Here is a 13,235-nt window from a genome sequence, read left to right on the forward strand (position 1 = left end):
ATAGCAGAGATGTCAACGCAATCAGGGTATGTAACCGTTCCATAATATATTTGAAAGAGCAGGGCTGAGTTCTGGTGAAAATGAAAAGTACTTTGTGAGCTTTCTCAATCTTTGTACGTCAATTCGAAAGAATGTCATAGAATATCGCCTGAAATGGATTGATCTTCAAATGCCCTTTTATTTGAAATATTACAAGAAATAACAAAAATGTTTAGATCATAAATTTGTCTCTAGTGCATTTTATATTAAAAATAATTCGTCAACTTCGTTAGATTGTTATCATTCCTAAACCTCAAAGTATGCATCAATTCGTATATATAACATGATCAAGTGTTTTTTTCACATTGTAATATCAAGACAAGTGCTACACCCTAAGTGATACATAGAATTGGTTATGAACAATGTCTTCTTTTAACTTTAATACGTTAATTAATATAGATGTATTTATCTAGCTATATGGCGGAGGTATTAAAGTTATCAACATTTCCAGAAGTGATCCCAAAATTACATACTTCAAATCAGATATAGAAAAAGGTTAATTTCCAGGGAAGTTCACGAACAAAAGAGTATGTTATTCATCTTTATTTTTCAATAGCAAGTAAGTGCTAAAAAGGATTACCTTTTCACGATGAAAACACAGAAGTGAATTCGTACGTACCCGCTTTAGTAAAGGCAGGATACCTTTTGTAGATGTGTACTTAGTACGCTAAAAGATAATGTTTCATTTAGTGGCCCTTTCTGTACCCGTTATAATTTATTACGTAAAAAGGCATATTTTGTGGATACTGTTTTTGAAAGTGTGCAAAGTATGCGGTTATGGTCGCCTCCGCTAACAATCAGGAGGTTTCATGGTACACTTAGTCATTAACCGGCCTCTTAATTCAGGGATTGAGGGTTGGAATCCTATCCCGTCACTAAGGCCTCTGACAAGTCATTTATTCATATGTGCCACTCTCCACCTAGGTGAAAATGGATACCTGACAATTGCTAGGTAATAATAAAAGCAGGGCCCCGCGAAGTGTTTATAGTATTGCAGCTGATGAGCTCACCCTAAGTGAACATTCTTTAACATTATTATTATGATCATGGTCATTGTTATTATTATTTTTTACAAGTGTTATCATCATATTATTATCATTATTAATATCATAATCTTCATCATGCGACATACCTTTGACTATGCAGTAACACCACCAAGTTGCAAAGATCGTATTAATCGTTTCATTCCTTAGGTTTGATCTCCAATCAGATGCAATATTAGACAGGTTGTCGAAACGTATGCCTGCTGAGAAATACACATCGCTTTGCACACATCTTGGCATCGAATACTACGAAGCTGACAAGATCCTAGTTCGAGTTTCCAATGACTACCAGAGAGCTACTAGGTGTTGCTTGGCACAGTGGAAAACAAGGACTGGCGGTAATATGGCCCAACTGAAGACTATACTTCAGGAGACAGATGTTGGAGATCTCGCAAAATATATTGAATAGTCGTAATAGATCCAGCAACTCACTTGAAGTAGTGGAAGAAATTACAACAGAGGCTTAAGTGTGATAATGTAAGTGCAATATGATATACTTAAATGCCAACCTTTCCACAGCTCAAACTAAAGGACTCTCTGCATGTGAAAAAAAAAAGAATCCATTATGCTTCTACACGGAATATGTCAGAACAATAAAAACCAAACACGGGAGAATCTATGGTTCATAACATCAGTTTGAGGGCTATAAGTAGGGACCATTCGTCCCATATACGTCTAAGATAGTAGCAGCTTTGAATATGATGGGGCTCTATGAACCAAAATTTGTTTAAATGTTGTTTTGTGTATGTATATACATATATAAATATATATATATCCAATATAAGGCCGGGTGATTCGATAACATGACGCCCCCAAAAAGATAAAGACGAGAAGTTTCCCGCTTTAAATCTTACCTTTTTTTTTTCATCGACACAAATTTTCGACGTACACTACGTCTCTATCCTTTAGTTGGCAAAAACATAATACAAATAATCGTTTTAGCTTTTCCAAGGCAATGCAGAAAAGTTTACAAGTAAGTATTATACCAGACGCTTTAGCTTGGAAACACTTAACAGCTCTAATACATTTCTGGGTAAACTAAAAGCTGAGTAACACGTCCGAGTTGAACTTAATTATATTACTAGAATGGATTGCTGGGCGTGATGTTTTTGGGAGTACAAATTAATTATTTTGGGCCAGAGATCCTTTTTATAGAAATGATATAAGTATGAAGTTAATCATTTTAACATTCATGCAATAAAATAAAAGCGGAGCAATTTAGATGTATTTTAAATACTCTCATATATTTTTATTCCACCACGAATATTAGGATAGATAAATCATATCATCCAATTCAATTGTTAATCATTTTTAAGAATATTTTTTATTGACCTTTACTAATAATCTCATCCGAATGATTGAGAAGATTACAATTTAGTTCATAAAACAAACTGTAATACTCGTTGTTACTTGTGTATATATCGTCATTGTCTGAAAGATAGAACAATAAATGAATACATATAAGAAAAACGAATTCAATAAACAGTAATAAACAAATAAATATATTGAATATCTTTTAATTTGGTATGATTGTATATTGTATAAGACACTGTTTATAAGTATACGTAAATCATTGTTTCTTTAGTTTATTTGTTCGTGTCGTTTTTCAATGCATTTTTCTACGTACGTGTGTACATCGAATTACATAATATATTAAGATTGGTTAGTTGTCATTCGGTACTAACGCCGCTTTGTCTAACCTTGTCTATTCATTTCCTCAGTTTGTGTACTTGTATTCAGTCTCTTTTGATCTTGGTCTTTGATTCTCCGTGTAAAGTTGTCACGTGAATGGTGTCTGTTAGAAACAATATTGATTTGTTGTCCATTTTAATGACATTATATCCAGTTTATTGTCCTCTGAGTAAAACATCGTTTTTGTCTAATGCATGCGTCGACATGGTGTTAAACAGTAAAAAATAGCATAATCTCAAAGTTTAAAGTCTAATACATATAAATTTAACGGAATTTTGGCAACTAGGCCGCATTGACAGTACTTTAGGGAACTGGATGTAGGCTAATTGATGTACGACAATATGTATATGGAAGATAAAATGGAAACACATATGATGCAGACGAGCTATAGGTACGAAATGAATAGGCTTTTGACCAAAAACGACTGTAATAACGAGAACGTTTAGCTCTTGTAAAGGTTAAAATCATTTGTTTGCTTCCTCTTTCTTTTTCGTAACTTCGTTATCCTGAGAACGTGATGCGACGCGAAGACCAGATGGAACGGCAAAAACCCTTTATTCGGCCATTTTTGAAGAATATCACAAAAGAAGAAAAAACATTTCTTAAATTCTTCAAGTTGGAAAGTTCGGATCAAACTGCCATGTGTGTTTATGCTGTATAACACTCGACAAATCCAGTTGGTCCTGAAATTAGATTTCATATTTTAAGTCATATGAAAATTATCATTATGTACATATATATTACAATAGTTGAGGAAATTCCTTCAGATGATATTTTGAACATGATGTACAAAATAAAGCTGACATAAATTTTGATTTCGTCTCAAATATGTCATAATATATTGATATTATGTCCTTGTCGTCCTCAATATACAACATATATATATTTCCTACGAGATAAGAGATGTAATAAATGTATATCAAAATTATTGTTTTACTGTTGTATCTTAGTTGAGGGCTGCGGGCACGTCAAGGTACTTTGATTATTAATGTAGCCCTCCTGCATCTAATGTATGTTAATTATGCATTCAATATATTTGTTTAATTTCGTTTATTATCTGTATAAAATTATATACACTTATAAAATAGTGTATCAACCCATATTATGTTCATGGAAATGTATGTATGATGAAAAAAAGAAAACAAGATGCAGAAACCAATAAATCAAATCAAATCAAATACAAAATAAAGATAAAATATAAAAAATATAAAATAAGATTTAGATGAAGACATTGTAGGTATAGGTTAATGTGGTCAAACATATAACCAGTTGTCTCATGAGCAGAAAATCATTTAGCTGTACATATTGATGTGGTCATCACAATGAGGGTGTGATTTAAAATAACTAAGAAGCTTTTTTAATTTCCTGATATTTTGATAACAAATACTGAAATATGGACATGTATTATTTAACGCTTGTTATATAAACGTTAATACTCTGTATTATACAGAAATGCTCTACACATTGAATGTAAATAAGCAATACTTGTATGTTAAGTATGCAGGTGTATCTGCGTGCTAAATTCCATATGGGCTTAATTGGCATGCCAAATCAAGCAACTCTTGATTTATGTGCATTCTCATCATTTTCTTGAGATGATATTCTAAACATGATGTTAGAAATAAAGCTGACATAACATTTGACTTAATTTCAAATATGTAATCTCTTGATATTATTCCTTGGTCTTCATCAACATATAACTGATATCTATTTCCATTCGAGATAAATGTATGTCAAAAAATTTGGTTAGACATGAGAATATAAAGCCATAGAAGAAGCCCTATGTGTAGACATTGCAGATGTAGGTAAATGTGGTCAAACATATAACCAGTTGTCTCATGAGCAGAAAATCATTTAGCTGTACATAGATGTGGTCATGACAATGAAATTGCGATATAAACTATGCAATGAGCTTTCTTCGTTCCCTGATGTTTTGATAACGAATACTGAACATATGGACATTTGTAACTTCAAAATCGTTCATTAATCGTTAATACTCTGTATATACAAAAATGCATTGAACATAAATAAACAATACTTGTATGTACATTATGCAGGCGTATCTGGGTGCCAAATATCATATAGGCTTAGTTATTATACCATTTCTAATACGAACCTATCTACTACAAAGCATGTCAAGCTGAGTGACAAAAAAAAATTTGTTTAAATAATCATCCATCCTCAGATCATTTTCAAAGATGACACCGAGGTGACGTATACTTCTGACAGGCTGTTTTGGAACATTAGCAATTTCGACGTATGGTAAATGGGAGGACTTTCTGAGTCGAGATGTTACATGAATTACGTCAATTTTATCCATATTTAATTTCAAATCATTGACAGTGGACAACGCATTGATATCATTTTAACGTCTTTCAAGTTTGGTAATGACAGATTGGTCAGAATCATGTTTCAAAACAACATAAACTTGGGTGTCAATTCGGGAAATGAAGAACTGCATTAATCAAGCATGGATTTGGAAACATCAGTTTTTGATGAATTATTGAAAACACTTTTGATCCTCCGAATTGTGTCAGTAAAAAAGTCCGAAAAACGACCAGCAAGTGAAAGATCAATCGTCAGAAGGTAACATTAGATACTATTGGGGTCACCCGACACAAGCTCTGGCGACGATTGCTCCGGTGATAATTGCTCTGCAAAAAAGTGCCAATTGCTCCGAGACATTTGCTCCCACGTCAAATGCTCTGCATGCCGACAGTTGCTCCGGCGACACTTACTCCGCTGACATTTGCCCGGACGACAATTGCTTCGCCAAAAAAGTGCCCCGTAAAATACAAATGCTACTACAATAATGGCTCATCCCCAAAGTACCCCGTTGAAGACAAATGCTCCGCCGACGTACCAGGAGTGCCCCGTAAAAAAACATATGCTCCGCCGACAATGAAATTGATCTCTGATCAAAAGTGCATTTGTCTTTCACGGGGCAATTTTCTTTTCTTTAGGACTAAGTGTCGTCGGAGTAATTGTCGGAGGAGCATGTGTCGTTCGAGAAGCGTTTGTCACCTGTGCATTTATCGCTTCAGATCATGTGGAGCAATTGTCGGCGGAGAAATTGTCGGTTCAGCAATTGTCGGCAGAGCAAGTGTCGAAGGAGCAAATATATCGGCGGAGCAATTGTCGTCAGAGCAACTGTCGACGGAGCATATGTCACGGAGCAATTGTCGCGTTTTGCGAAGTATGTGTGGGCGGATTTGTATTACCCCCTATACCTCAGAATCACCCTTTGCCAGTTGCGTAGGGTTTGGGTTAAACCTTGGAGAGGGGACTGGATGTGGTGGTGGAGATAGGGGGGGGGGGGGGTCAATTATAAGGATGATGATGATGATTGATGATGATGATTGATGATGATGATTGATGATGATGATGATGATAATGATTATAAAAATAATTGTAATTGTGTTTAATCTTTGTTATCATTATTGCAATAATAATAACAATAATAACAACAGCAATAGTAATTGTAATACATATACTACTACTACTACTAATCATAATAAGAAAAACATTATTGCCACTATTATTATCATCATGAAAACAAAAACAATGAGACAAACATATAGAAATATACACATAACTTATCTATTTCAGAGCTTCTTTTATTGATATATTTGCTGTATAGAATATAGATTTGGCAAGGTAATATTACTTCTCTATGGATTGCTCACAACAATATGTATTGTAATATGTATTCCATGTACTTGCAGCATAATGCATTTAATAAAGGTGATTTCTTTGCAGTTCATACCTGTGGTTGAAACATGAAACAATCACAAGCACATCATTCACAATAATTTGATATAAGCCCTCATTGCTATCTCTTATTGTAAATAAAATTGTACTATTATAAATCATGATTTCTAGAAGAAAAATAAAGGCACTCATAAGGCCATCTTGGAATGTAAAATTTAGTACACAATAAAGTAATTTGTTGACATCATCATTAACCCTTTTGGGACAGGATTTATTTTTAGAGCTAAATTGATCACATAGTTATTTTCAAATTGGCAACAATCATACTTTTCTTTCATTGCTACATTGTTTTACAGTGTATGCAGATTTTTTGCCCTTTCTACTCATGCATCTGGCATACCTGTTGAGGCCCTGAATCAAAAGTTATGGAGCCAAACCACAAAATGTGGACTGATTATCCTAAAAGAGTTATTTGAGAGGTATTGTGATACATAACTGTTTAAGGGGAGCCTTCCAAAGTTGCGACTGTGCCGCGACGCGTCGGGGCGCAGAGCAGGATATGAGAACAAAGGAGGCGCCTTTTTGCGCCCATTTGCGCCTTTTTGCGTCGGATACGAGAGGACTTCAGTTGGTTCCCAGCTCATTAAAATGTGGCTATTGTTTGGAGTCTCATTGTTACGAAATTACCCCGCCGGGGCGCGCCCCGGTGAAGCACTTGACACTTGTGAATGGGAGCTTAAACTTTGAATAGCTTTCGCGCCCTTTCGCGCCCGGTGTGGCGCATTAGTTATTCATGTATAGTGCCTGCCTGTGTGTCGCTCTCGTCTTGCGAGATTTGACTCTGAAAAGCATTACTTTGGCTACTGATTTGTTTTAATATGTTTTTACGTACATGACATTGGTTACAATGTTTGTTCTGATTGTTTATTTTCCTCTCAACATCGGAGTTCTGTAGGCGTTAACGTTGGCATGATTGTTCATTATTTCATCTCCTGTTCTGTTCATGATTGTGTTCAGTATATCAATTTTAATACAAATTGATTTGTTCACGAAAAAAACAATTTTATTTTATACTTACCCCATTCTCTCTGACATTGTTTTCCTCGTGCATGTTTTGACACTTTATTTGTTTCATATTACATTAAAATTGTGTATATTTCCTCTAGCGATGTTATCGCATGCTTTGTTTTCTTTAGTTTTCGTTGCATCTTGTAAACAGTTCTGTCGTATGATCATTATAAATCATATAATTATATCATCAGTCTGTTATTTCAATACATAGATCCTTTGAATCTTCTTAAAATTAGATAACGTATTTTTAAATCCTTGATGTTGAAAATGATACTTAATCAAGAATGTCGTAGTTTCTCCTTGAATTTGATTTAAAAAGCGTTTTATCTGTATTACGATTTTTGTTTATGCATATGATATCCGTATTGTCGGAAACATCATCAATATGTTTCGTTAAAAGAAAGACGCTCATTTTCTGAATGTTCTTTCTTTGCAAAACACTAATGTTACGAACAAAATTAAATACACTGTACCCGTATCATCGGGGATATCGCAAAACTCCCAGGGAGATTATCAATTGCAAATCAACATACTAAATTATGCCTAAATCGTAAGAATAGAGCATGCATAAAAAAAGAAGAGCGTTACCAGGAAATAATGTTTGAAATTTCACCTCGAACATATCGTAGTGAGCACATTTTTTTTTGGCCCTCGAAAATTTTAAAATGTGCACCCCCCCCCCCTTGAGCGCCAGGGGGGGGGGGGGGCAACCCCCAGAAATAGTAAAAATCACGCCCCCCCCCCCCCCCCCCTGGATCCGCCTCTGCCCTTCAGCGCCGAGGGTAGAAAAGCCTATAGAAAAGTCAGCTGGACAATAGCAATTTAATGTTGGTCGAACAATCAGGGAGAAATACTGGGCACACATGTACACGATATTAGCCCACGTCTTCAAAATAACCAGGAAATCCCGATATAACTATTTAAGCACATGCTCACAATATGAATTTCAAATCTGGCTATTGTTTGGAGACTTATTGTTATAAAGGGGTACTTTTCACGCACCAAAGTCCGGCTCGTCTAGTACACAAAAGTCCGGCCCGTATTGACTTTACACACCGGACTTAGGGGCTGTTTTCAAAAGGAGGGAACATGCATATGCGTACCCTACATAACACTCAGTGCATGGGGGGGGGGGGGGGGGGGGGGGGGGGGGGCGGTGCGCTTAACGGCGAAGCGCTCTTTGTGAATTGTGAATTTGTGAATGGGAGCTTAAACTTTGAAAAGCTTTCGCGCCCGTTCCAAGGCATTTATTTCATGTAATCCCCGCGTGTGTGTCCGCTCTCGTCTTGAAAGATTTGACTCTAAAATTTTCACTTTGGCTACTGATTTGTTTCATTATTATTTTACGTACATGACATTGATTTAGATTGTTATTCTGATTGTTAATTTCCCTCCCAACATCGAAGTTTTTTAGGCATTGACGTTGGCATGATTGTTCATTTATGTTCATTAATGTGTTCAATACTTCAATTATCTTAATTTGTTCACGAACAAAACAGAAACGATATGTATAATTGTATTCCTTCTGTATGTTTTGACACATTATTTGTTTCATATTGCATTATTTTGTTCTGTCATCCGATCAAAATAGGTCATATATCTATATCATCAATCTGTTATTTCTCATGCAAGATCGATTTAAAGAATAGAAACGTAGGTTCTCTAAATCTTCGCAAAATCAGCTATTGTATTTTAACACCGTGATTTCAAAATGATACTTATAATCAAAGACATTGTAAGATTCTGCTTGAAATAAGATTATAGGGCGTTTATAAATATGTCATACGAAACGAACAAACATCTGCAAATTAAAGATATTACAGAAATGATAATCGTATTGTCGGGAGCCTGCATTATCAAAACGTTTCGGTAGATGGAAGACGCTCTTTTTTGAAATGCACTCACCAAAATTCTGCTCGAATCATAAGAAACACTGTCTCCCTGCAAAATTATAAAACTAATTTTACGAAAAAAAAGGAATATCTGCATTATCGGGGAAATCGATATACTCCCAGAGAGATTATTATTTGCAAATCAACATTGTAAATTATGTTTGAAACGTATGGGACCTTGAAGAAAGAAGGAGTGTTTATCGGACACGATATTCGTTATTTTCACCTCGAACAATTCGAAATCGCCTATATCTGTTCCAAACATGAAATTTGATTGGTTTTGACGTTTCATATTTGTTAGCTAGCGCTAGTAAAGTCTTTTGTTTTAACGTGCACTGCATTGGTGCACTGTATATAGTTATAAGGCCTGAACACGTCATGTTCACATTGGTTGTTGTATAGCATACGGATATTATAGTACATGTAACTTTTACAAGGACATTGTTATTGCAACGCAATGACAAAAGACAGCTCTTTGAGCAGCTAATAGTTGGTGGGCCCATTGTTCCGCTCAAAGGCGACTATTACCAATTACCGGGCATTATTTGTTATTGCATCATTAGTTTTCTATTTATTTATTTAGTTTTGGGTAGGGGGATATCGTATTACGAATTCATGACCCTTATGCATAATGACCATATTCTAAAATTACAAATAGTGGTCTTCATGAATAGTTGTCCAATGAATAGCGGTCCTTGTAACTAGCGAGCGGAGCCCTCCTGATGGGCCTCTGCCATTTACGTCCGGCCGTTCACTTCGCCGCCCCCTCCCTCACACACACACATAATACGCAACCTTAATAGTGTACCTAAACAAGAATCTATAGCAAGTCGGACAATTATAGCGATCAAACAATAGCCTTGCTCGGCCGCGTGAAATCCTGCCACGGCATTCTATATTTTTTCCTTAAGAGCGAACTTTTCTTTTGTATTCGTTCCATAGAACTCTACTTTATCTAAAAGCGAGGTGAAATGAAAAGAGCGTCATCATGAGTAGATCTTTTGTTTGATGTTATCCTTCTTCTCCCTAGTTAAGTCAAACCTCAATTTAGGCCTATCCATAAAAGGTAGCTTCCTGTACCGTTTGCTTTTTTTTTTTTTTTTTTTTTTTTTTTTACCTGACTGCTTTATGAAGCATATGCTCTGAATTAGGCAAACAGGGGACCGGCGGCTTTAAGACCTCTCCGAACGAAATGTAATGTTGAGTTATGCCTTACCAAAGGGCACTAGCAAATCGACGTGGTTTCTAACCAGGGAGCTCCCGGTTACGAGCTGCTCTGCTCTACCACTGGGCTAAAGCGCCTCTCTCCTTTTAAAAAGATCTTTTAAGCTTTTTTTTTACATCTTCATGACACACATGTTTTATAATCTCGATATAGTTCCTAGACTCTTTTTCCTATTCATTCCACTTTTAAAAAGAGCTATGGAATTATTATGATTTAAAACGCATTATGGACGGGCAATTTTCGAAGGCAAATCTCGGGCGTGAAATCCTGCCACAGCATTTTATGTTTTTTCCTTTAGAGCGAACTTTTCTTTTGTATTCGCTCCATACAGAACTCTACTTTATCAAACAGCGAGGTGAAATGAAAAGAGCGTCATCTTGAGTAGATCTTTTGTTTGATGTTATCCTTCTTATCCCTAATAAGCAAACCTTCAATTTATTAGAACCAAGTCAAGGGAGGAGAAGAAGAAAAAAAGAGGATTTTACTGACAAAATATAAATTCTTCCAAGCTCAGGCTGTGGCAACGCGTAGCGTGAATATGAATGACGGGAGCAAGGGTGTCGATTTGTATCCGTGGTTGGGGGGGGGGGGGGGGGGGATGATAGGTGCCAAAATATTTTCGGCAAAGGATCAAAGCAACCAAGGGGTAGAAGCGTGTGGCAGGTTGCACCCCCTCTCCTAGCGCGTGGCCAGCATTTCATTATAGGGGGGGGGGGGGGGGGGGGGGGTGGGGGGGGGGGGGGGGGGGCGGTAGTGAGCACGCAAAGCGTGCGAATCACTTACAGTGCTCGCGAAGTGCGCTCCCTAGAGGGTTGGGTGCAGGAGTGAGGAGTTTCCCCCCTCCCCCACGAAGCGCGGAAGCTTTGAGGTTTCATTAAATTATTAGAGAAAGAAGACGATTCGTTGGACCGTTCTCGACTCTTAATTCTTGTTTGAATCAAGTTCCCCCTCCTCCGCGCGTAGCGCGGAAGCTCTGACGTTTCATTAGATTATTAAAGAAAGAAAACGATTCGATGTACCATTCTCGACTCTTAAACCCTGTTTGAATCAAGTTCCCCTTCCTCCGCGCGTAGCGCGGAAGCTCTGACGTTTCATTAGATTATTAAAGAAAGAAAACGATTCGATGTACCATTCTCGACTCTTAAACCCGGTTTGAATCAAGTTCCCCTTCCTCCGCGCGTAGCGCGGAAGCTCTGACGTTTCATTAGATTATTAAAGAAAGAAGACGATTCGATGAACCATTCTCGACTCTTAATCCTTGTTTGAATTAAGTTCCCTTTCCGCCGCGCGTAGCGAGGAAGCTCTGATGTTTCATTAGATTATTAAAGAAAGAAGACGATTCGTTATATCGTGTCCTTGTCTGAATTCAGTTTCCCCCCCCTCCCGTGCGAAGCGTGGAAGCTTTGATGTTTCATTTGATAATTACTCTTAATCCCCGTCTGAAATCAATTTCGCCCATCCCGCGCGTAGCGCGGAAGCTTTCACGTTTCATTAAATTATTAGAAAAAGAAGACGATTCGTTGTATCGTGTACTTTGACGTTTCATTTAAATAACTCTTAACCCTAGTCTGAATTTAGTTGCCCCCCTCCTGGGCGAAGCGCGGAAGCCTTGCCATTTCACTTAATTATTAGAAAAAGAAGACGATTCGTTGTACTGTTCTTTATATTAATCCTTGTCTGAATTTAGTTGTGACATAATAATCTTTCTCCAAAAATGAAAACATGTTTTAGGGAATATCAGGAAATGAAATGAGTGAGAAAAAAAATAGATACAAAAAACAGACAAAGATACAATGACGTGAATTTTAAAAAGGGTGAACGGAAACAACACAACAACTAGTGAACAACTCTTTTTCCTTGTCTCCGATCTCATCACGAATCCGTCACAGAGTTCATCTATGTTAACACTGTCCAGGATTGTCTGATGTGCATTGCAGATTGCTACTTTTGCGCTTCACGCTTAACATTTAGCTCATTGCTTTTTGACGCTACGTCTTTGCATTTGGCGCACTGCATTTATATGATACTGTTGATTGGACAAATTGAATAAATTCATCAATTCCTGAGCCGTATGAGCGAGAATTCAATTCATTCTTGTCTCATATACGGTTGTCTCATTTACTTCGTATATATGTATGTATTATGAAAATGAGATAGCAAAATTTGTATATTGATGGTCATCTTACGAGTAACAACCATTAACTACTCATCGGGCTCTCATCATTACTTTTTCTCTTCATTTTTTTTATGGTGAATTATTGGGGGGATGATTGTACAGGCCATCCCCCCACCTGAAATATTGGGGGGGGGGGGGATATATCCCCCCATCCCCCCCCCCCCCCCGGGATCGACACCCATGGACGGGAGAGAAAGATAATTCCTTTGTCCATTATTAGGACGCTAGAATAATATCGCGATGTGGGAATTATACAAATATGTTGATAATCATTCAAATTACAAACATAACAAGCGTCCTAAACAGTAATCAATTTGCCGACTATAACCGCATACATGTATTCATTCACATCATTCGTCTTTTATTATTTTGTTGTTGGGGACAAT

The sequence above is a fragment of the Strongylocentrotus purpuratus genome, unplaced genomic scaffold (genome assembly GCF_000002235.5).
Source record: "Strongylocentrotus purpuratus isolate Spur 01 unplaced genomic scaffold, Spur_5.0 spur5_scaffold_17, whole genome shotgun sequence".
Taxonomy (NCBI): Eukaryota; Metazoa; Echinodermata; class Echinoidea; order Camarodonta; family Strongylocentrotidae; genus Strongylocentrotus; species Strongylocentrotus purpuratus.